Below are 23,185 nucleotides of genomic sequence, written 5' to 3'. Positions count from 1 at the left end.
ATGATCATGGAAATTCATGTTTCCCTCTCTCCTCTCAACCACGCTGCCCTACTTTGGTTTCTTCTATCTTTGTGATAAAACTTTCGTCAAAGTCAGGTCAAGGAAGAATGTTTTATTTGGTTTACAGACTGTGGTCCGTTATCAGGGGAAGCCACGGCAGGAACTGGAGGCAGGGACCGAAGTGGAGGCCGTGGAGGGGCACTGCTTACTGGCTGTTCTCCATGGCTTGCCAGCCTGCTTTCTCATACAACCCAGGACCACCTGGCCAGAGGTGGCCCCACCCACAGTGGGTGTGGCACTTTCATGAAGGGTGGCTCCACCCACAGTGAGTGGGGCCCTTCATGTCAATCATTAACCGAGGAAATGTCTCACGGACATATACATAGGCCAATCTGATGAAGGCCATTCCCCAGTTGAGACTCCTTTTTCCCAGGTGACTCTTGTTTGTGTAAAGTTGGCAAAAAACAAAACAAAACAAAAAACAAAAACAAAAAAAACCCCAAACTAACCAAGATGCATGCTCAGAAAGAGTTAAAGTTCTGTTACCTTGATCGTTTAAATCAGATCTAATTCATCCCTATTTGTTATTGATTATCAGCATATCCGAGTTAATTTTGACCAATTTTTGCATGCTGCATGTTAAGATCATAGCACTCCACCCCCCTTTAAGGTGTATTTATTTATTTATATGAGTACACTGTCGTCGCTGTCATCAGACACACCAGAAGAGGGCATCAGATCCCATTACAGATGGTTGTCAGCCACCAAGCAGTTGCTGGGATTTGAACTCAGGACCTTTGAAGGAGCCGCCAGAGCTCTTAACTGCTGAGCCATCTCTCCAGCCTGATTACAGTCCTTTACTCAGAGTAGATGGTTCTGCTTTACTTCTGCGTTTATGCATGTGACGATATGCCTGTGTGTGCACATGTGTGCATGCAGAGGCCAGAAGGTGACCTCAGGTGTCTCCTCCTGTTATTCTCTACCTCATCTTTTGAGACAAGGTCTTGGTTACTCTCCCCTCCACTCCTACCCTTTTCTCTCCCTAGAGCTTGCCTGTTAGGGCCAGGCTAGTTGACGACCATACCCAGGGACCTTCCCGTCTCTGCCTCCTCCGTGCTGGGATTACAGGTACACTGCACTTGCTTTTGTTTGTTTGTTTGTTTGTTTGTTTGCAGGTTTCTTTCTGATGGGTACTAAGGGATCAAACTCAGCTCCTCCTGCTCATACAGCAAGCCCTGTGCTCTCTGAATTGTCTTCACCTCAGTCTTTGAGATGCAGCTCTCCCTAAACCCAGAACTGGCCGTTTTGAGTAGAATGGCTGTCCAGCAAGCCCCAGGGATCACCAGTCCCACCGTCTGGGTTACAGAAGGGTGCTACCGTGTCCAACATCACCACCTTTCACAGAGGTTCTGGAGGGTGAGAACTTAGGTCTTCCCGTCTGTATGGCAAACATTGCCTGCCAAGACATCTCCCTAGTACTGGCTGCCTTGAAAAAAATCGTTGTCATTTAATTTTCCTATCTGCTTGATGAATTATATACTTCATGCTTATTTCACTTAGGGATCACTCCAGCCTGCATGCGTACTTGACTGAAGAAGGATTAAAATGACTGAACACGCTTCCATTCTTCTTGACTCAAGCAAGAATATTAATTTGACGTCCCCTCCTAAGTGGCTCACTATTTAAGAATCACTTCTTTAGCTAGAACCTCATAAGTTTCTGAATTCCTTGACACTAGCACCCCAATCCCTTGGAGCTCATGGGGGAGCTGGCGTTAAGTTCTCTCATGGTAGATGCCAGCATGTGATCCTTTGGCGGAAATGACAGCTCCCTCAGATTGTATCCTTGGACCCAGTGGTCCACTCTACCCCTGGCTTTGATGGTTGCGTAACCTGTAACTTCTCAGTTTTTCTGTTCCCGTCATTCTACTGGCTTTCAAGCTAAGGAGGCACTGGCCTCCCCTGACTGTTGGGAAGTGTCTGCTTATCTTTTTTTTTTTTTTTTTTTTTTGGTTCTTTTTTTCGGAGCTGGGGACCGAACCCAGGGCCTTGTGCTTCCTAGGTAAGCGCTCTACCACTGAGCTAAATCCCCAGCCCCGTGTCTGCTTATCTTAAGGTGTTTACCTAGTGTTAGATTATTCTTTCCAGAAACGTCTGGAGAACTTGCCACGTGCCGTGCATCATTTTCTTCAAAGAAGAACTTTTAAACGATTTATTTAACTTAAGAAGTGCAAGACTGGCAAGTTTCTGAGTTGGCTGCTTTTTGAGTGAGCTTTAGGTAATTTGCATCTTTCAAGAATGAAATCCATCCAATCCAAGACACTGGGAGGTGTCCTGGTGTTTCTTTATCATCTTGCTGGTCTCCATTGGATATGGAATGATTCTCTTCTTCTATGCTTGTTGGTGATAATTTTGTTCTCTCTCTCTCTCTCTCTCTCTCTCTCTCTCTCTCTCTCTCTCTCTCTCTCCCCCCCCGTATGTGTGTGTCTGTGTGTGGTGTGTCTGTGTGTGGTGTGATGGGTGTGGTGTGATATGTGTGTGTGTGGTGTGATGTGTGTGTGTCTATGTGTGGTGTGATGTGTGTGTGTGTGTGTGTGTGTGTGTGTGTGTGTCTGTGTAGGTCAGACATCAATATCAGTTGTCTACTTCAGTTGTTCTCTACTTTATTTTCCGGAGTCAGGGCCCCTCTCTCGTTGAACCTGAACCCACCAAGATGGCTAAGCTGGCTGGCCAGTGAGTCTCAGAGGTTGTCCTGCCTCTGCCTCCCCAGCCTCCGTTGCTCCTGGCGCTGGCACGGGTGGCAGTGTTCTGAGCTCAGGCCCTTGTGGTTACACAGAAATCACTTTATCAACTGAGCCATCTCTCCGGTGTCTAATATCTTCTTCTTTGTTTTTCTCCTTACCAGTCTGGCCACGCTTTGACCTTCACAGTGAGTTAGCATTTCACTCTGCCCAGCTGAGTGCATGAGCTTCAATATTCTTAGTCTTTTTAAAAAAAAGATTTATTTATTTATTTATTTATTTATTTATTTATTTATTTATTATATATGAGTACACTGCCCCTGTCTTCAGTTACACCAGAAGAGGGCATCAGATCCCATTACAGATGGTTGTGAGCCGCTACGTGGTTGCTGGGATTTGAACTCAGGACCTCTGGAAGAGCAGTCAGTGCTCTAACCACTGAGCCATCTCTCCAGCCCAATATTCTTATTTCTGCTCTTCTTCATTCCATCCTTTCTCCTTGCTGGGGTTTAAACTGTGCTTCCTTTAACACGTCTGTTTTTTTTTTTTTTACACTTAGATACAGTAATTACGTTCAAACCCATGGAGACCAATATCTACATTTCAAGTTATGTGTGAGAAGTAAGATGAGGAGATAAGCTACAGGAGAGGAAGAGGGGTGGCAGTAAAAGCCCACTTGACTATCTGCCCCTAGCACTGCATGTGGGGACTCAGACAGAAAGCAATATTTTCCTTTATAAAAGGATATTTATCTATTGGTTTGCCTTCATGTGTGAATGTGCACGGCAGGTGTGCAGTACCCTCAAAGGCCAGAAGAGGGCATCCAGTCCCTTAGAACTGGAATTAAAGTCTGTTGTCAGACACCATGTGGGTACTGGGAACCGAATCCAGTTCCTTTGGAACAGCACCCAGGGCTCCCAAACACTGAGCCATCTCTCCGGCCCCAAGCTATATCTTAATTCAACCGTCTAAGTCATCATGTGTGAACATTTCAGGGTCTTTATGGCAGAAATTTGTCCGGCAAGATTACACACTAACGTTTTCTAGAGAAAACCTAAACCATTTTACCCGGGTTCTTCATTCGTGTGGGATGTGGCGTTCCATAGCTTCTGTTCGGGAATGTCTTCTTGTAGTCCTGCAGAGACTCCAGCTCCAGCCAGAAATTTTTGTTAGTGGTACCCAGAGCTTTGAAGGGTCCGTTTCCGAATCCCCATGAAAAGGAATTTCTTGTTTGGGAGTTCCGCAAATACAGTGCCTGCACTCCAAATGCCAACCGGGGGTGGAGTGGTAAGCTGATCCGTGCAAGGCTTTTGGAGAGGGAACAAAGTCACTGCCTTGTGTCAGTCACTGCCTCTCGTGTGTCTACTCTAATTACCATTTCAAGAGCTCTGGCAAGGGCAATATTGGAGAGTCTGATTGTTTCTTCATCATCCATCAGTAGCTTCGGAGGTCTATGTCTGTGGAGAGCTCCTGGGGAGTGACAAACACAGTTCCCTGATGGATCTCAGTAACAGGGGGACTCAGGAGTTGTTCAGGAGGGACAGGTTCCAAGTACCTCTTGAGATCCATGAAAGGGAATTTAAAAATGAGCTATAACCTGGAATCCTTCCAAGGCACATCCTGACGACCGGCTATATTTGAATAACGAAATTCTTTCAGCGGAGAAATTTTCCTGAATTGCACTTCTAGGATCCCCTTCTTCACTCTCTATTCCAATTCCTGCCTTTAAAATACCTTTATACTTATTTTTATTATTTTAAATTATAGCTGCAGTTAATAGGAAGTTGTGAGCCACCTAACATGGGTGCCGGGAACTGAACTTGGGTCCTCTGTGAGAGCAGTGGGTGCTCTTAGCTGCTAAGCCCATCTTTCCATCCCCTCATTTGATTTTCTTCATGGTCGCTACACGACCTGTAGTTTTGTGTCTCCCCTTATACACATACGGCTGTGAAAGCACAGTCTCCAGTTCTTCTGGTTTCAATACCGTCTTCAGTAGTCACTCACCGTGTTATCTTAGACCCTGGAGTGTTGCTCCACAGAGACCTGAGTATCACCCCCCCACCCCCCAGTCTGCAGGGACCTCCCTTAGCTTCAAGAATCTTCCACTCTAGTTTTCATAAACTAATTAATTTTATTACCATGTATTAACTCTGTTAATTAAGTGCGGTGGTTTGAATACGTTTGGCCCAGAGAATGGCCCTATCAGGGCCCTTTTGGAGTAGGTGTGGCTTCGCTGGGAGAAGTGTGTCACTGTGGGTGTGGGCTTTGGAGCCCTTCTCCTAGCTGCCTAGAAAGAAGTGAGTCTTCTCCTGTTTGCTTTCAGAACAAGATGTAGAGCTCTCAGCTCCTCCTGCCCCATGCCTGCCTGGATGCTGCCACACTTTCCACCATGATGATAATGGACTGAACCTCAGAACCTATAAGCCAGCCCCAATTATATGTCCTTTATAGAGTTGGCTTTGCCATGGCGTCTCTTTATAGCAACGGAAACCCTAAGACGTTAATTAACTTGTTTACTTGTGTATTATATGTGTGTGTGTGTGTGTGTGTGTGTGTGTGTGTGTGTGTGTGTGTGGTGTGTGTCCATGAATACATGCGCCTACTCACATGCACACCCAGTGCATATACATGTGGAGCCTACAGTATGGTTTATTGGCTCTTGGGATACACCTATTTCTGCTCCTTGTCCTTATTTGCATACACAAAAAGCCATACCTAGCTTTTAAGAGGGGCGCTGGGGAGATTTGAACTCAGATCCTCCCAACTTCCTCTTAGTCAGGGTTTCCGTGGCTGTAAGGAGACATTATGACCAAAGTTGGGTGCAATGGTGCACATCTGTAATCTCGGTATTCCTATGGAGAGATGGACAGTGGAGATAGGAACATCAGTTAGAAGCCCTGTGGGCTCCTGGCCCAGAGTCTGCAACACGAAATAACAAGAACTCCTGCGTCCACCAGGTGCAGGAGAGAACGGATGCCCCAAAGTTGCCCTTCGATCTCCAAGACCATGCACTCACCCCCTATGTGTGCACCCCCTCCCAGGCTGACGGACAGGACGAAAGCACGTGCCTTAAAGACAGCGTAGAGCTAGGTCCTGACTTTAAACTCAATTCTGAGAATCTCTGCCTGTCGTCTGAGGCCTTTCCATATATGTTTAGAGCTAGGATTGACGTGGCTTGATTTAGATCTCCCAAATTGTCAAATATTTTCTATTCGTTCCCACCTTCCTCTCGCAGCACAACGCACGATTAATTTTATTTATTTGTTCGCTCGCTCACGTATTTCACTTTGTCCCCATTATTAGCTTCCTGGTTACTATTTTGCAGAAGCTTCTTATTGGCTGCCCCGCGTCTCCACATGCATCTTCAATCCTTGACAGCCTGTCTTTAAATAATAGCCTGCTAATAGATGCCTAGCACGAGAGCCGTGCGTTATCTTGTCAATTTCCCCCTCCTATGGTCTGTGCCGACGGTGACATGCTTCTGCATATGTTGTAAACCCCCGAATACTGTTTGTATTTTTGTCCATAAGCAGGCAATTATTTTCCAAAGTGACTAAACTGAGAAAATAACGTTTTAAATATTTGCCTTTTTTTTCTTTTTTTTTTTTTTTTTTTCTTTTTGCTATTTGGAGAGCGTCTGTTTACTGTGTGTGCTTGCGTCTCCGCTGTCTGGTGTCATATTCTCTCTGCCTCAAGAGCTCCTTTACAGCTTTGCATTCTCAGGGAATTGGTAATTAAATTTCCCCGGTATTGTTTGCCCGAGAATGTCTTTATTTCTCTTCGAGTTTTGAAAATTATTTGCACTGAGACTTCAGTTACGTCTACGAGACACTGTTTGATATGGCTTTCATATAAATCCCAGTCTGGTTCTACTCTTCACACACACACACACACACACACACACACACACACACACACACACACACACACTTTTTCTTTTTCCTTTTGTATTGCGGCTTGTGTAACTCCTGTTCGGTCATACTTCGCTGTTTTGAGCCCATTAATGATGTCAAGAGAAAAATATTTATCTCTGCTGATTTTTATAAAAGTTCTTTTTAAAAAAGAATTATTAAAAAAAAGAATTATTTATTCATTATATATGAGCACACTCTCGCTGTCTTCAGACACACCAGAAGAGGGCATCGGATCCCATTACAGATGGTTGTGAGCCACCATGTGGTTGCTGGGAATTGAACTCGGGACCTCTGGAAGAGCAGTCAGTGCTCTTAACCTCTGAGCCATCTCTCCAGCCATGTGATTATGTTCATTAACTGAGTCCATTCCATAGCATAAATATAGTTCACAACTTTGTTTGGTGGTGGTGCCTATAATCCCAGAATTTGGAAGGTGGAGACAAAGAGTCTTGAGTTCAAGTCCAACCTTAGGTAGATAGGAAGTCCAAGGCCAGCTTGGGCAATGTGAGAGCTCATCTCATCTCATCTCATACATGGTAAATACACACATTTTTATTAGTTAAACTGCAAGGAGTTGGAGGGAGGTAGCACTGGAGAAATGTATAAAAATTTCGAAGAATAAATTTAAAATATTTTTAAAAGCCAAATTCAGAAAATATAAAGTTCTAGCTGTATGTTATGTGAGTCTTCTTCTCTTGGCTCTTTCTTTCTTTCTTTCTTTCTTTCTTTCTTTCTTTCTTTCTTTCTTTCTTTCTTTTTACCTCCTTCCAATAATTCCCTTTTCTTTTTCCTTTCATGAGTTGAGTAATTTTTGAGTCAACGAAGACATTGTGTTTAGAACAGGCTAGCATGAGGTCAATCATCTTTATGCCTAGAAACAGGCATCTTATTTCACATCATTAATGTAGCCCATGAGATGCACTTGGGTACTCTTGTTGCCATGGTTACTTCTCCTGGACCACAGGTTTCCGGGTTTCCTAGTATTAGGCTACTGTTCTGCCGGTTAGAATGGGCGATGGGATGCTCCAGGGTCTTTCTATTGGTTGGAGCTCTACCTCTATTTGAATAGGTCTTTGGATGCAGGGATTCAACCTGGGCTCCTTGGACAGCTGGCTGCTACTTACTGGTTGACCCTGAAGGTCAAGAGAGGGGGTGGGATGGTTCCCTGTTGCCTTGCCCAACACTGATGTTAGGAATACTTTGCTTTAGCTTTTTCAGCACTGTGCCCTTTGTATGCTCTGTGTGTGTGTGTGTGTGTGTGTGTGTGTGTGTGAGTGTGTGTGCGTGTGTGTGTATGTGTATGTGTACATGCACATGTGCATGACTGTTGATACAATCCACTCTTGCCCATTCAAGCATATATGAAACCAGAAATTGAGGTTAGGGTGTCTTTCTTTCTCGAACACTTCTCCAACTCTCCTTTTATGAGAGAAAGTCTCCTAGTGGGCTTAGCACTTGGTTGTCTCAATCAGTTTGCAAGGAAGCTCCAGGGATCTGACAATCTCCACCTACTACACTCTGGGTTATAGGTACGCAGTATCATTCATGTCCAGCTTCTACTGTGGGTTTTGGAGAACTCAACTCAGGTCTTCATGTTTGCGTAGTGTGATGGTTTGTGTGTGCTTGGCCCAAGGAGTGACACTATAAGAAGGTGTGGCCTTGTTGGAGTAGACGTGTCACTGTGGGTGTGGGCTTTTACACCCTAGTCCTAGCTTCCTGGAAGTCAGTCTCCCACTAGCAGCCTTCAGATGAAGATGTAGAACTCTCAGCTCCTCCTGCACCATGCCTGCCTGGATGCTGCCATGTTCCTGCCTTGATGATAGTGGACTGAACCTCTGATCCTGTAAGCCAGCCCCAATTAAATGTTGTCCTTATAAGAGTTGCCTTGGTCATGGTGTCTGTTCACAGCAGTAAAACCCTAAGACACATAGCAAGCACTTTACCTGCTATGTGCCCCCACACTCCCAGCCCAGTCTTTTTCCTGCAGCTGACCTGTTATGGACTCAACACCATCAGTGCCTCCCTAATTCCTGCTGTACTTGTCTTATCCTCTCCCCTCAGCACTGAGTCTCTGCCTGTGGGTGAGGGGGTTGGCTCTTCTGCCTCAGTTTCTCTATAATGGGAAGAATGGAAAACAGTGGGCAGAGGTCTGCATTGCCCTGCCCACCCAAACAGTGGCTTCTCACTTCCTTTCAGGTGATAGCCAAGTCACTCTTCTCATGGCTTTTGATTGGAGGAAAGAGAAGGATCATGGGAAATAGCTGCATGTTTACCCGTGTCACCCTGGCAGCTAATCAGAGCCACACTGCTGATGGTATTTCCTTCATGTCTCATGCTTGGCCCACGGTCTTTCTCTGGAGCATCTTGTAGTGGCTGCTAGGAAAACAGCTATTAGACAGCAGGAAGTCCAGTTTATCAGACACTCACAGCTACTTCAGGCTAAAGTGTGTCACCCTGCACATGGCCTTCGGGGTCCTTTGAAATGCGTTTGCTTCTTCTTCATCCGACTCAGGCTACAGCCAAACAGGTGGTTTGCGTGGCTTCTCTTTGGAGTTCGGGTTCCTTAGTTGCCCTGTGACTCATTTCAAGAAGAGCTGAAGGACTGGGGAGATGGCTTAGTTGCTGAAGTCCTTGCCACTCAAGTGTGAAGCCCCGAGTTGATTCCCAACACTCAAGTAAGAGGCTGTGAGAGAGTACACGGGCTCCAATCTCAGGGCTGGGAAAGCAGAGACAGGGGAATCCCTGAGGTTTGAGGGCCAGTCAGCTTAGCTGAATCTTCGAACTCCTGGGCCAATGAGAGTTGATCTCAAAAACAGGAAGGTGGAGATCAAGAAAGGTAGATAGCTAGCATGAACCTCTCTGGCTTACACATACACATGTGTGTGTTTACACACACATGTGCACACATACACAAACGTTTGTATCCATACATACATGTGTACACACATACACACGGGCACATCCCCACATGCATGTATACATAGACATGCACATGTACATATTCACACACACAGGATTCATTCTATTATCCAAACTTTTCTTAGAGCAAGAGCAGCTTCGGTGGAGAAACAACTCTTTACAAACCAGAGATAGTGTGTCAAGCATCGCTTTCCAGGTACCAACCCTCCCTCCTAGAACAGCATCAGATTCTAAACAGAGATGCCTCATGGATATAAAAAACGGGAGATTCAGGAAACATTCTTGAAAGGTCTCAGCTTCGATACTGTCTCCTTTTCTTCCTTTCTACCATCCCCTGGAATTTTAATTAGACATGTGCTTGATCCGGAAGCCCCCCTCCCCGTCCCCTGAGTCCTGACAGGATCATTTCTGAGATCCCTGCCTGCGGTCCACAAAATTGCTTAGAATTTTATAAGCATCCCATGAAGCATGGAGGAAGTCGAGGTTCCCAAAGGGGGCTTGTATTGGTTTCTGCCATGCTCTCCCAAGCTGGGATAACTTTAATTTCATTTTCTTCTTGAGGTCTTCTGGCCTCCAGGCAGTTCGACTCGTGACTGCAACCTCCCGTTAAGATTAGCTTGTGGCTAGTCTCAAGTAAATCTCCTCCTCGACCCCCATCCCAGGAGCGAACAAGGCAGGCCAGGCCCTACCTGCTTGTCCTTGTGAGATGAAGGCTCTCTGTGGCTCAGGGTGATGGAAGGATTCTATTAAATTGCCTTTCTCCTGTTTCCCTTTCCTGAATCATCCATCAACACAGGGACCCTCATCTCCAGGTTCCAGTGTAAGCACTCAAGGTAAGACTCACCCTTGGCGCTTTCTGCTTTAGTTTGTCTGGGCCCAGGGCACTCTGGATACCTTTCTCTCCTACAGCCTGTGATTTCAAAGAGGCACTTACTTCTAATACTTCAGTTGTTCAAAGATGACAGCGCTCACCACCAAGCCTCAGGACCTGATTTGATCCTCAGGATCCACAGGGGGCGGGGGAGGGCAGGCAGGGATCCACACATGCCTTGGCCTGCTCCCCTGTGCCCCCAACAAATAAATAAATGTAAAAAATATAAAGTAATGTGGCCACAATGTTCAGTCCCCAGGTTGCTGGGATGAGTCTTGTGTGTCAAGAGACATGTTGCTCATGTCTGTCACTGGCCCCTGAGCACAGGGTCTTACACTTGGGACAGCAGCTGGGTAGGTGGGCTCTGCTCTGGGATGGAGTCAGACAGCAGTGTTTGTGGGCGCAGGGGTTTTCCATCCCACGCATCAATGTTTGCAGTTGAAGCTGGACGTTGATGTGCTGTGGAGGGAGGTAGTGCGTTGCAGGTCACTGCGAAAAATCTGAAGCCGGTGGGAATGATACCAAGAATGGATGAATCATGACTGGGCTCCCCGGCAGAACCCGTAGGTTCAGTCTCCAGTGTCAGAAGAAACAAAACACCAACAGTCAAACAAACATGGTTGTAGAGATGGCTAGGGCGCTACATGCTTGCCTTTAAAATGCCAGGAACCAACCCCAAGTTCAACGCCCAGAACTTGTGTGAAAAGCTGAGTGCAGTGGTGGGTGTGTGCTTAGAACCCCAGTAGCAGGGAGGAAGTGGCACTCGTATTTCTGGAGATCACTAACCACGCCTGTGCCTCCAACCATCTGGCTTAACCTTACCAGTGAGCTCCAGGCCAGAGGGAGACCCTGTCTCATAAAGGAAGCTGGAGGGGCTATAGGCTTCCCTGGGGCATACGGTACGGTTTGGAAAGAGGAAGCAGGCTGAGGCTTTGAGGCTGGCGATGTAGCCCTGTGGAAGGGTGCTTGCCTAGCAGGAATTGTGACTGAAGAACCGTTAACATATTGATCACCTACTGCGTACCAGATACACCTGGGGTCCCTCAGGATACTGTGGGAGCTCAATACAAACAAGACAAATAGCCCGGCCTTGCCACTGGCCCTGGAATATGCAATTAGCTTTGAACGCGAGGTAAAAATGTATTCTGTGCTTAATACGTGTACTGCCCCCCACTGAGGATGACCCCATTTCTGAGCTTGCTTGGTAGATGGGGATACTAAGGCCTAGTGGGGACAGGTAGGCTGCATAGGGTCACATTATTAATCATAAGATGATCGTGGAAGCTATTTTCACTCACTGTGGGACACGTAGAGGTGGGGAAACCCTTGGTGGGATCGTCTAGTAATTTTCTTTTGTAAATGGCCTCTATTGGCCAGGACGGGTTTCTAACGGGTCGGATGAGGAGGCTGCCAGACTTCTTAAGAACGCTGTTTAGAGTCTGACAATCCGATGGTGCCAGCATGGATGAGTAATGGTGTTCACGGAAGCTCAGACAAAACAGCCACTTTGCTGGTTGACAAGAGGTATGAATATAGCAACTGATGTTGATCATTCGCCAAGATAAAGATTTTTCACGAAAAAATACTTTTAAGAATAACTTTCGTTTCACAGAACGGTGTTGCAATAACAGAGAATTCCCTTAGTCTTCATGCTACTTCCACTCCAAGTGATGTCTTCATTAAAGATGGTGCGTTTGTCATAATTAACGAGCCAATATTAATATGTTGTTATTAACCAAAGTCCACATTTTGTTCCTCCTTCTTTAGTCCTTTCCTGAGGTCCCCTTGGATTCAGAGTCTCCTCCAGGACACATCACACACAGTAGCTGAGTCTCCGTAAGCCCTCCCAGTGACCGGAAAGGCTTTTGTCTGATTGACCTTGACAATTTTGAGCATTTTGTGTGTGTGTCTGTAATGTTCCTCAGTTGGGGTTTGTCCAAGTATTTCCTTCTAGGGTGATATGTTCAGGAGAGACCAGCAGTAAAGTGTCTCCCTCGGCCACATCCCGTCACATTACAATACATGATAGGTGCTTCTGGGTGCTACTGGTCCATGACTACTGGTCCATGTCTGTTTGTCTTGTGAGTATATGTTTATGTGTGTGCATGCATGTGTGCAGAAACTAAAGTGTAGTCTTTGGTGTTGTTCCTTAGGAATACCATATATACATATATATACATATATATGTGTGTGTATATATATATACATATATATATATATATATATATATGTATGAGGAGGAAGAGAAGAAAGAGAAGGAGGAGGAGGAAGAGGAGAGGGGAAGAGAAAAGGGAAGAGGGAAAGAGAGCAAGAGGGAGAAGCCCAGGCAGGGGCAGGGTTGGGGTGATGGTAATTGATAGTATATGAGTGTGTGTGTGTGTGTGTGTGTGTGTGTGTGCTCTTCTGTCTGGACACTAGAGATTAACCCAGGCCCTCATGCTTGCTAGACAAGTACTTTACTCCCTAGCTATATCCCTCACCTTCTCTTTTTCAAACCGGTTTTATTCTGAGACACGGTCTTTCTAAGTGTTCCAGGCTGGCCTTGGCCTCATTGCAACCCCAGGCCAGCTTTGAACTTGCTCCTTTTCCGGCTTCAGCATCCCAAGGTCTTAGGGTTGTAGGCCTGCACCAGCATACCCAGCTGAGAATCAGTTTTATTTTGCTCCTTTTCCACACTATGCTCTTCACGTGAAAGCTTCTAGGCACAGTCTGCACTTTCAGAGTGACGTTAGCTATGCTCTCCCCTTGTTGGAGGGAAGCAGCTGTAGGGTGAGTCCTTTCTGCCCATCTGCTTACAAACAGTGGCAGAGCTAACTACCCCTGCCTGCTGCCCTTTCTCACCTCCTGGGGACCCCCAGTACTTAGGGTTCAATTGGGCCAAGACAAGCATTGCTGTCAAGGCCTCATCATCATTGTAAAGATTCTTTGTGGTGACAAGGGTGATAGATGTTCAGGATGTTTAGGAAGCTGGATGTGCGGTCATCAAGTCAATGGACGGTGCCCCAGGGTGCTGCATGGGTAGGATTGGAGTAAGCCAATGCTCCGCCTAGCACACAGTTTTGAAAGAACCTGCAAGCTGAGATCTAGGGCTGGAGATGGAGCCTGGTGGTGGGCGCTTGCTTAGTGTGTATGAGGCCTGGAGTCTACTGTCAACACTAAGAGAAAAACCAAAACCAAACAGGGGTGTGGGGCCTACTGCTTGCTTCCTGGGATGAAGAGTATGACTCACAGGAGGCCTAATGATGGCTGGGCATCCTCCATGGGCTGGATGAATGAAGAGAGGGTGATCCAGAGCAGAATTTAACCATTCAACACGTGTAGAGGAGGAAGAGAAATGGAAGTTTCCAGGGGAAGTTGAGGTAGACTGAAACCAGACAGTGGGTCTGGGCACAGAATGTGGAGTGAGGCTTGAGTTGTTGGGATTACAAATAGGAATGGCGTATGTGGCCATTTAGGTCTTGGGGGAATCGGGTGTGGCTTTCTGAGCTATCTCTGCGTCTCCTGTCTAGATAGAGCTTCACATTTGTGTGAATGAGTTGTGAGAACTTGACCGTTAGTTAGGTGTGATTGGTTTGGGAAAGGAGCTGTTGTGAAATTATCCTTCAGATAATGACTTTGCTACCCCAGGAGTTCTGACCAGGCCTTGAGGTAGGAGTCAAATAAAAGGGGACAGATAGACAATACATAACATCATAGGCAGCATGATAGAGCCTTAAAGGAAAAGAGAAATTTCCCTTTAAAACCTGGAGAGAGAAATTCTGGTGGTTAAGTGTTTACTGCCCTCCCAGAGGATGGGGGTTCAGTTCCTAACAGTGGCTCCTAATTGCCTGTAACTCTAGCTACAGGGGATGTGATGCCCTCTTCTGACCTCCGCAGGCACCAGCACACATGCCCACACACGTTCAGACACATTCAAACGCATAAATACAAATAAAATAAGTCTTCAAAAAATTATCTGGTGGCGGCAGGGGTGGGCAGGTCCATTAACATTGATAGTTTAAAGTGAAAGAGAGAGAGTTGCCACGGGAGGGAGGGGCAGCGTGAGTGGGGAGAGCATCTTCAGAAAAATCTCCCAAACAATGGAAGTTATCTAGCTTTTGTACTCTTTTAGGGCTGATGACAAGTTCCTCAGAACATGATTTAGTCTGAGATAGCCTATACAGGAGAGTGGAGGAGATAGAATCTAAACGAAAGGCTATTGGACTATCATAGCACAATATGGTTTCTTAGTTTCAAAGAGAAAGGAAGCGGAAAAGGAGGAAGAAGAGGAGGAAGAAGAAGAGGGAGAAGAGGAGGAGAAGGAGGAAGAAGAGGAGGAGGAAGCGGAGAAAGAGAAGGAGGAGGAAGAGGAGGAGGAAGAGGAGAAAGAGGAGGAGGAGGAAGAGGAGAGGAGAAGAGAAAAGGGGAGGGGAAAAGAGAGCAAGAGGGAGAAGCCCAGGCAGGATCAGGGTTAGGGTGATGGTAATTGATTTCTCTGTCTATGAGATTTGGCTTTACAGAATGACGAGTGTCTTAAAGGCATAGGCCCAGATGTAACAATGATGTTCCTGGTTCTATGTCTAGATGGAAAGCAGAGAGGAATTAGCAAATGCCACGTTGGTGACAGAGACAGGCTGATCCTCTGTCTGTGGGCATGCTAATGACCTCTGACAGCTTCTACAGTGAACTTCTTTCTCCCCGTTGTGACAACACTCAGTCCCACCATCCAGCGTCAGTCCCTGAAGGTGAGTGAGGGGCTATGCTGCTCCATGCTGCCCCCTTGCTGCCAAGGTGTGGAGGAGCTATTCCTACTGGGGTCACTGAGGGTCACTGCCATCTGGGCACTCACTTCAGAGTCCCTTTTCTTCCTTCCTCCACATCACCTCCACCCACCTCTTTTCTCTCTGTCCCCTTCAGGAGAGCTTTGTTGTTTATTGTTCAAGTAGCTGCAAACGTTGACGTTGGATAATTCCTTTCAAGTCCAGGGCCGTAAAGAACACGCCCAACAAAACCAATCCACTTAAAATGCAAATTCTACTGACACTAATAAGCAATATATATACATACACACACAGACACGCATTTACACATGCAAATGAAGGAGGAGAGTGTGGGGCTGTGCAGGGTTTCCCTCCACTGAACTGCTCACATGCTAACTGTGCCCACCAGATACTCCATCGGGGCAGAGCTGAGGGCACTGCCTGTCGCCTGTCTTCAGAGACATCCAGGAGCCTCTGGCAGCAGCCATGGCTCTGCAGAAACTAGAGATCACCGCTCAAGTTCGAGTTACATTGTGTGGTGCCGAGACACATGCTTAGGAGCGACTTCTACTGAGAAGTGTTGACTCCTTGCTTGGACCCACGAGGTGTCTGAAACCAGGATGAAATCCTCCAATCTCGAGCTCACGTATCTGTCTATGTCCTTTACTTTGCAGGAGGCACAGGCAGAGGTAAGTCATCGTCCTACATCCACGGTCACCTTGGACTCCGGGGAGAACACAATCTCACAGGACAGATGCCTGCCCAGACAGTGAGGCTGTAGACTAAATCGGAAGCAACCATCTTGTGAGAATCAGGTCCACCCCATCAAGAGATGACAGTGATGGATTTCTTTAGCCCCACCCCCACCCCCTTGTAGAACTTGACCTGAAACTATGGCCAACCAGCCCACACCTGACCAGAAATACTTAATGATACACACCTCTTGCCTCCTGACTGAAACCGAGGCCAGCGAGATGGCTCAGTGGATAAGAGAACTTGCTGCCAAACCTTAGAGCCTGAGTTCAATCCCCCAGACACCAACTGTGGATGCAGAGGACAAAATCACACAAGTGAGCACAGGCTGCAGCACTCGGGAGAGCAGGCCCTGCATCTCTCCTGGGCAGCACAGTAGAGCTGGCCCAGGATGTGGAGGCTACTGGTGACCCAATTCTGAGGGCATGAGTGTTAGAGCCGGCCCTGTCTCTTGTCTGTTATGTGGCTGCCTTGGAGAAGGAGAGATCCCTTCCTTTTGCCCTCACCACTGGCAATGGGGTGTGCGTGCGTGCGTGCGTGTGTGTGTGTGTATGTGTGTGTGTATGTGTGTGTGTATGTGTGACCATGACAGTGCTTACACACATGTTCTCACATACACACAGACTCGCTGTTACACACACATTCGAATAAACACACATTCTTACACACACATTTCCACACATTCACACACACATTCTCACACACACATACTCTCACACACTCACAGACTTACTGCTACCCACTCACACACATGGGAATAAACACACACTCTTACAACACACAATCACACACTCACACACACATACATATGCACATACATTCACACATGCATACACACACACACACACACACATACACACACAAATCAATTATTTTTTTAAAAATCCTTGCGCTCATGTCAGTTTCCCAAACATGAACTTGGGGCACTAGATTTCTTCTTCCTCCTGTTGTGACTGCATTAAAGAAATCCCTATTTTTTTTATCATTGTTCTTGATTGGATATTGGGGGCGTAGATGTCTGTGAATAGCTTTAGGGGGATGCAGAGGTCCAGAGTTTTGCCCTAAAACTTTGGTTAAGGGCTAGGTAAAGTGCTTGCCATGCAAGCTCAGATTCTGAGAGGCCATGTAAAGCCAGATATGGGAGGCTGCATCTGTAATTCCAGCACTCCTACAGAGAGATGGGAGGCAGAGCTGGGGGAATCTCTGAAAGCTTGAAGGCCAACAGGCCTGGCGTACGTAATGGTGAACCACAGACCCTGTCTTAAACAAGGGAGATGGTGAGGACTAACACTCAAAGCGGCCCTCTGTGTACCACACCTGAATTCACTCACATAAGCACATGCGTGTGCACACATAAATAACAAACCAAAGACACCCACCCCCGTAAGTCACACTGTTCTCTAAGCTTCTGACCTTGTTGTGTTGCCTCCTGTCCCTGCTTGTAGGAATCCCCCTGGACCTTCCAGGCCCACTGAGCTTAGGATGCAGACCTCAGACTTCACTGTAGACCTGGCTGGGGTTCTCATAGCCATCTCACACTTGACCTTCAGCTCTGAGTCCGCAGGTACCAAGAGAGAATGTCCCTTAGTGGGAGATCATTCTTAAGCCCTAAGCTGTTTAGGCTCTCCTGTCCACACATTTAGGATTCCTGGCAGGCAGACAATTCTGAGGGATTTTCTCTTTTATCTCTGCAGCCATGAGCAGAGAAGGAAAATAGCTTCTCACATGAAGGCATGAGGCGCTGGTAGCCCGTCTAACAGTAGTCAGGGAGGGAGACCCTTCCACATACTGGGGATCCCAATGCAGGTGGGGATACTGAGGTGATTTGATGTCTTCCAAAGAAATGATGGGCTCCCGGATTCTCAAAGTAAACACTGTTGGTTCCTTATTGGTATAAGTGTGACTTCTTGGTCTGCAGAGGATTCTGCCTCTCAGTCTCTGAAGCACTTTTATAGCCTAATCTCCCTAGACCTTTAGGGAAACAGCAGTACCGTTTATTTTGCTCTCTCTCTCTCTCTCTCTCTCTCTCTCTCTCTCTCTCTCTCTCTCTCTCTCTCTCCTCTTTCTTCCTCTGCCCCTCCCCCCAAACTAGATTTCCTATAATTCAGGCTGGCTTTAAACCCACTATTAAGCCTGGCCTTGAACTTGAGATTCCTCTATCTTTGCTCTGATTCTGAGCTGCACTCCCCCCCCCCAGCCTTAAAACAGTGTCTTATTTCATCCATGCTCAGTGGTATCTATACATTGGCATCCTGGGTGTTGCCATTCCGTGTGGGTTCGGGGGCTATTCTGTGTGCCAGGACACCCTTTTCTCGCTCATGTATCCAAGTACCGCATGGCCAGCATACTGTGCGTGAGTCACAGGTGGCTCAGAAACTTCTGGTCTGTGAGGCTGCTTTGCAGATGTCTCTGTAAGTGATGCTCCCATGACCCTTGGACACACAGAGTGAGAATGTCCATTGATTGCATCAGGAATGTTTTAATGAATGGTGCTGGTGGAACCAAGGATGGGCTTATGGTCATTAAAAATAAGGCCAGAGAATATCATTGGTGATGCAGCCCAGGCTGACCTTAAATTCTCTAGCCTCCTTCCTACCTCAGCTTCCCAAGCTAGGACTATAGGCATGTGCCACCCCATTGGTTTCATGGAGTGTCTGTCTGTATGTCTGCCTAGCAATAATTTCTTTTCCTACCATCTATTTTATACCTATTTATCTTCATATATCATCTATTTCTATCTTTATTCTTTATATCTGTCTACCATATATAATATACATATATACATATACACATATATAAAAATACATATATGCGTATACGCATGTATGCATATACACATATACACATATATACATATACACGTACACCTATATATACGCATATACACATATATACATATACACATATACACACATACATAGACACATATACACATACAAACATTTACACAAATCCACATATCCACATATATACATATACACATATATACATATACACATATACGCATATACACATATACACATATACACACATACACACATACACACATATACACATACACATGTACATATACATATACACTTGAGACAGGGTCCTACTATGTAGCCAGTGCTAGCTGGCTAGCTTAGAACTTGCCACGTAGACCAGGCTGACCTCACGACCTGGGACTGCAAGGAAGGTTTGTTTGTTTTTTTTTTTTTCTTTTTTCTATTTTTTGGAGCTGGGGATCGAACCCAGGGCCTTGCGTTTGCTAGGCAAGCACTCTACCACTGAGCTAAATCCCCAACCCCGCACCTGTTTTATGGACCCTTTTATACTTGACTTCAGCTTGCCCTCTGGGCAAGCTTGTGCAAACTTTTCCTTCCACTTGTACTGAATGAGGCTCCAGCTTCTAAATGCTCACACCCCACCTCTCTGACTCTTGTTTAAAGACTGGCACAAGAAGTGTGTGCACTTGTCCCTGTGGTCCAGTTTCTCTGCAGCTCCAGGCCCACAACTGACTCACAATAAATATTAGTGGCTTATTGAATGAGCGCCCTGTCTCCCCAGCCCCTGCCCACCTCCCGGCACTCCCGGGTGAGCCTGTCCTCCTTCTCCAGCACAGACTGATAATGGATAACCAAGAGCCTGCCTCGGCCTCGGCTCCCTGGGTGATGAGAAGCAGGATAAATGTGAAGTGAGCAGCAATATTTCCTGAACTTGGGAAGTGGCAAAAATCTGTCACTGTAGCCCAGTCCCCACAGACAAAACAAGGGAACTGTCACTGAGCATATGCTGGGGAGAGCCGGGAGAATTCTAGTCGGAGCTGAGCCAGGGGATTGACAGAGATGGGAATGAAGGAGATGAGATGCAGGCAACTTCAGCCCTCGGTGGCAGAGTGGGAGTGGGCTTGAAGCCACCTGGATCAACGAAAAACGGAAGTTTCTTTACGGTCAGTTCTTGCCTTAGAGTTGAGCATGGTGGCTCACACAACTTGGGAAGTGGAAACAGTAGGATCTGGAATTCAAGGTCATTCTCTGCAACACAAACAGTTTGAGGATAGCCTAGGCTACATGAGACCCTATCTTGAGAAAAACAAGAGTTCCTAACTTTATCTATTCTCCAGGCAAGGGCATGTGTGGTTGCATGGAGTGGGTGATTATAAATGGTGGGAGGAAAGGAGGAAGAGAGACCAGACCAGGGCTGTTTAATGGGTACCTATGACAAACAGTACTCAATCCTTTGGGGATAAACTCCTGAAAGCTAATCTCCAACTACTCACTGCTGAGATGACGCTCTTCCTGTTAGGTTTTGTGGTCTCCATTTCGGTCCCAGTCCAACAAAGACTTCTTCATCCCCAAGTTGAACGCACCGATGAGGAGGCTCATTGACCAGTGATGGGTTCCCCTATAACCAGCTTCCAGTAATCCCTGTCTGTCAACAGCTCTGAGCTGGTGTCTATGGTATAATCTGGCCTGCCCGTATGCAAGTCCTTGGGAATGCCTTCCCACATTCCCCCAGAGTCTCAGTTTGGTCGTGAGACTTGCAGTGTTCAAGGGAACATTAGCAACTGGAATGCAGGAAGAGTTGGAAAAGGTGCTGGCTGCTTTCTGCTGTGCACACACTTCTTCCTCCTTATGTGTGTGCTTCTGCCCTGAGGATGAGCCTGAGTCAGCCTGGAGGAGCAATGAGAGACACTCGAAGGAAAGCCACATTGTCATGGCTAATGTCATTGGGGACCTACTGGACAACTGGTCAGCTACTCACAGACACATCAGTAAACCCAGACGAGAGCCATCAAGACCTGGGGACTCATCAGGCGCCATCACCGGTTGCTGTTTTCGGTCACTGAGACTCGGGATACTTGGTATGCAGCTGATAGACACCCTTTGCCCCTAAGTTAAAAGATGCACATCCTGGGAAGTCTCCCGAAGCCCCTGAGACCTGCTTGTGACATAGGCCTGGAGCTATTCCTCGAAGAACGAGAGAAGTGAGCTTAGATGTGAGAATGGCTGAAATCCTATTGAAATCCATGCCCCACCCCCACCCCCATTCTTAGGTTTTACTCTTTTCAGCAGGTGGCATGGATAACACAAGCTCAGTATAGAGATGGAAACGTAGGGGCCTGGAACGTTACAAACTCTACTTCTCTTCCTTGACTACTGGTACCCACTCCTGCTCACCACCCCCAACTTCTCTCCCTTCTGATTTCCTCCCCTAAAAGGCATTTCTCCTTTTCTTTTCTATCAGTGTGTGTGTGTGTGTGTGTGTGTGTGTGTGTGTGTGTGTGTGTGTGCAAGTATGTACCTGTTTGTGAGAGTGTGGGGTATGCACAACCTCAGTGGTCCATCCTTGTTTGACATAGGGTCTCTCGTTCCCTGTCATGGTATGTATTAGAAGGTGTGGCCTTGTTGGAGTAGGTGTGTCACTGTGTTTTTAAGACCCCCATCCTAGCTGCCTGGAAGTCAGTCTTCCACCAGCAGCCTTCAGATGAAGATGTAGAACTCAGCTTCTCCTGCACCATGCCTGCCTGGATGCTGCCATGCTCCTGCCTTGATGACGATGGACTGAACCTCTGAACCTGTAAGCCAGCCCCAATGAAATGTTGTCCTTTATAAGACTTGCTTTGGTCATGGTGTCTGTTCACAGCAGTCAGACCCTGACTAAGACATCCCCCTTGGGTGTTCCAGGCTTAGCTGGCCTGCTAACTTCTGGGAATTCTCCCGCCTCTGTCTCTCATCTTATTGTAGGAGCCCTGACATCGCAGAGTCATGCCTGACCATAGTGGTTCTCAACCTTCCTAATGCTGCGACCCTTTAATTTAGTTCATGTTGTGCTTACCGCCAGCCACAAAACCATGTTTGTTGCTCCTTAACTGTAATTTTGCTAGCTACGAATTGCAATGTCAGCACCTGTGTTTTTTTGGTGGTCGTAGGCAACCCCTATGAAAAGGTTGTTCCACCCTTAAAGGATCACTACCAAACAGTGTCTGTCTTTAGCAGGTCCTGAGAGTTCCAAACTCGCATCCTCACTCAAGCTCAAGGGCTTTGCCCGCAGAGCCGCCTCTCCGGTGTCAGCTGGTCCTCAGCATACGCACTCACTAATCTTGGCATGGTTTATTTTGCAAGGGGAGAATGGTGAATTACTGTTCTGATGCCTGCTTCTTTTTCTTTCTTTTTTTTTTTTCTTTTTCTTTCTTTCTTTCTTTCTTTCTTTTTTTTTTTTTCCGGAGCTGGGACCGAACCCAGGGCCTTGCGGTTGCTAGGCAAGCGCTCTACCACTGAGCTAAATCCCCAACCCCCTGCTTCTTTTTCTTAACAGCCGTCTGACAGGTCCACCTCATTCTTTTAAATAGCTGTACAAGATGCAGGGCATGAACAAACGCCTTACAGTTGAACTGTGTCCCCGATAGATGCCTAGAAAGGCCTGGAACATCTTTGCATAGTTCTGGTGACACCGCCTCGGGATATAAACCCAAAGGTGAGCCCGCTCAGTGGTGGGGCCTCCTCATTCTTCTCCTTTGACTTACACTGCAAATCTAGTCTCTAAACCTAAGGTGGCTGGCATGAAACCGGCCAGCCCTCCCACCCTGCTTAAAATCAATCTCGTGAATTTTTTTTTCTTACTTTGTCAGGGAAATACACAACACCTTGTTTTGAATTATTTTTATTATGAGTGAGATTGAAATAGTTTTAGATATTTATTGGTAATTTGCATGTCTTTCTTGGTGAATTGCCTGTTTATGTAATCTGACTATTTTCTCTATCAGTTTGTGATTGCTTTGTTATTTAATGTGGCAGGCCTTTATATATTATGGCTATAAACTCTTTGTCATGTGAGTCCCGACGTTTCCTAAATCCATCACACCTCTGCCTTTTAGACAGCCAACCTCATTAAAAACCCGAAGCTAAGGGTCTTAATTCAGTCTTCTGGCACTCACTGTCTCTGTGCTTCAATATTGTTGTTGGAAGGGTGGAAACCAGAGAGGTCTGTGGGAGATCAGGGGATGGGAGTGTGCCCTTCCAGTGTACCTGTATCTCCTGCCGGTTTATTTCCCATGGCTGTAACTGAAGTACCCAGGGCTGAGGGCATTATGAAGCAGATAGGTTAACTTAGAGCTTACTTAGCTGACAGTTTAGGGGTTCGAAGGCACGCCACCAACATCAGCTCAGTTCAGGTGAGGACTTCATGGCGGATGATATCAGAGAGACAGAAGCAGGTGCTGCTAAAACAAACAAACAAAAACAAAACAAAATAAAACACTCTGTCA

General features: G+C 46.5%; 1 long non-coding RNA gene across 5 annotated transcripts in view; it reads right to left on the bottom strand.

Annotated features, from left to right (window-relative positions):
- Positions 1-23,185, bottom strand: part of LOC120095212 (uncharacterized) — a 29,663-nt gene that overhangs the window by 4,079 nt on the left and 2,399 nt on the right. For 2 of the 5 annotated variants that reach the window (XR_010055476.1, XR_010055477.1), the window contains exon 2: positions 5,456-23,140. This is a non-coding gene — a long non-coding RNA (uncharacterized LOC120095212). The remainder of the gene's footprint in view (positions 1-5,455; positions 23,141-23,185) is intronic. The other 3 variants (XR_005490538.2, XR_005490540.2, XR_010055478.1) reach the window with 2 other exon arrangements.

This window comes from Rattus norvegicus, chromosome 10 (assembly GCF_036323735.1).
Source record: "Rattus norvegicus strain BN/NHsdMcwi chromosome 10, GRCr8, whole genome shotgun sequence".
NCBI lineage: Eukaryota > Metazoa > Chordata > Mammalia > Rodentia > Muridae > Rattus > Rattus norvegicus.
This window is presented reverse-complemented; position numbering and strand designations above follow the sequence as displayed.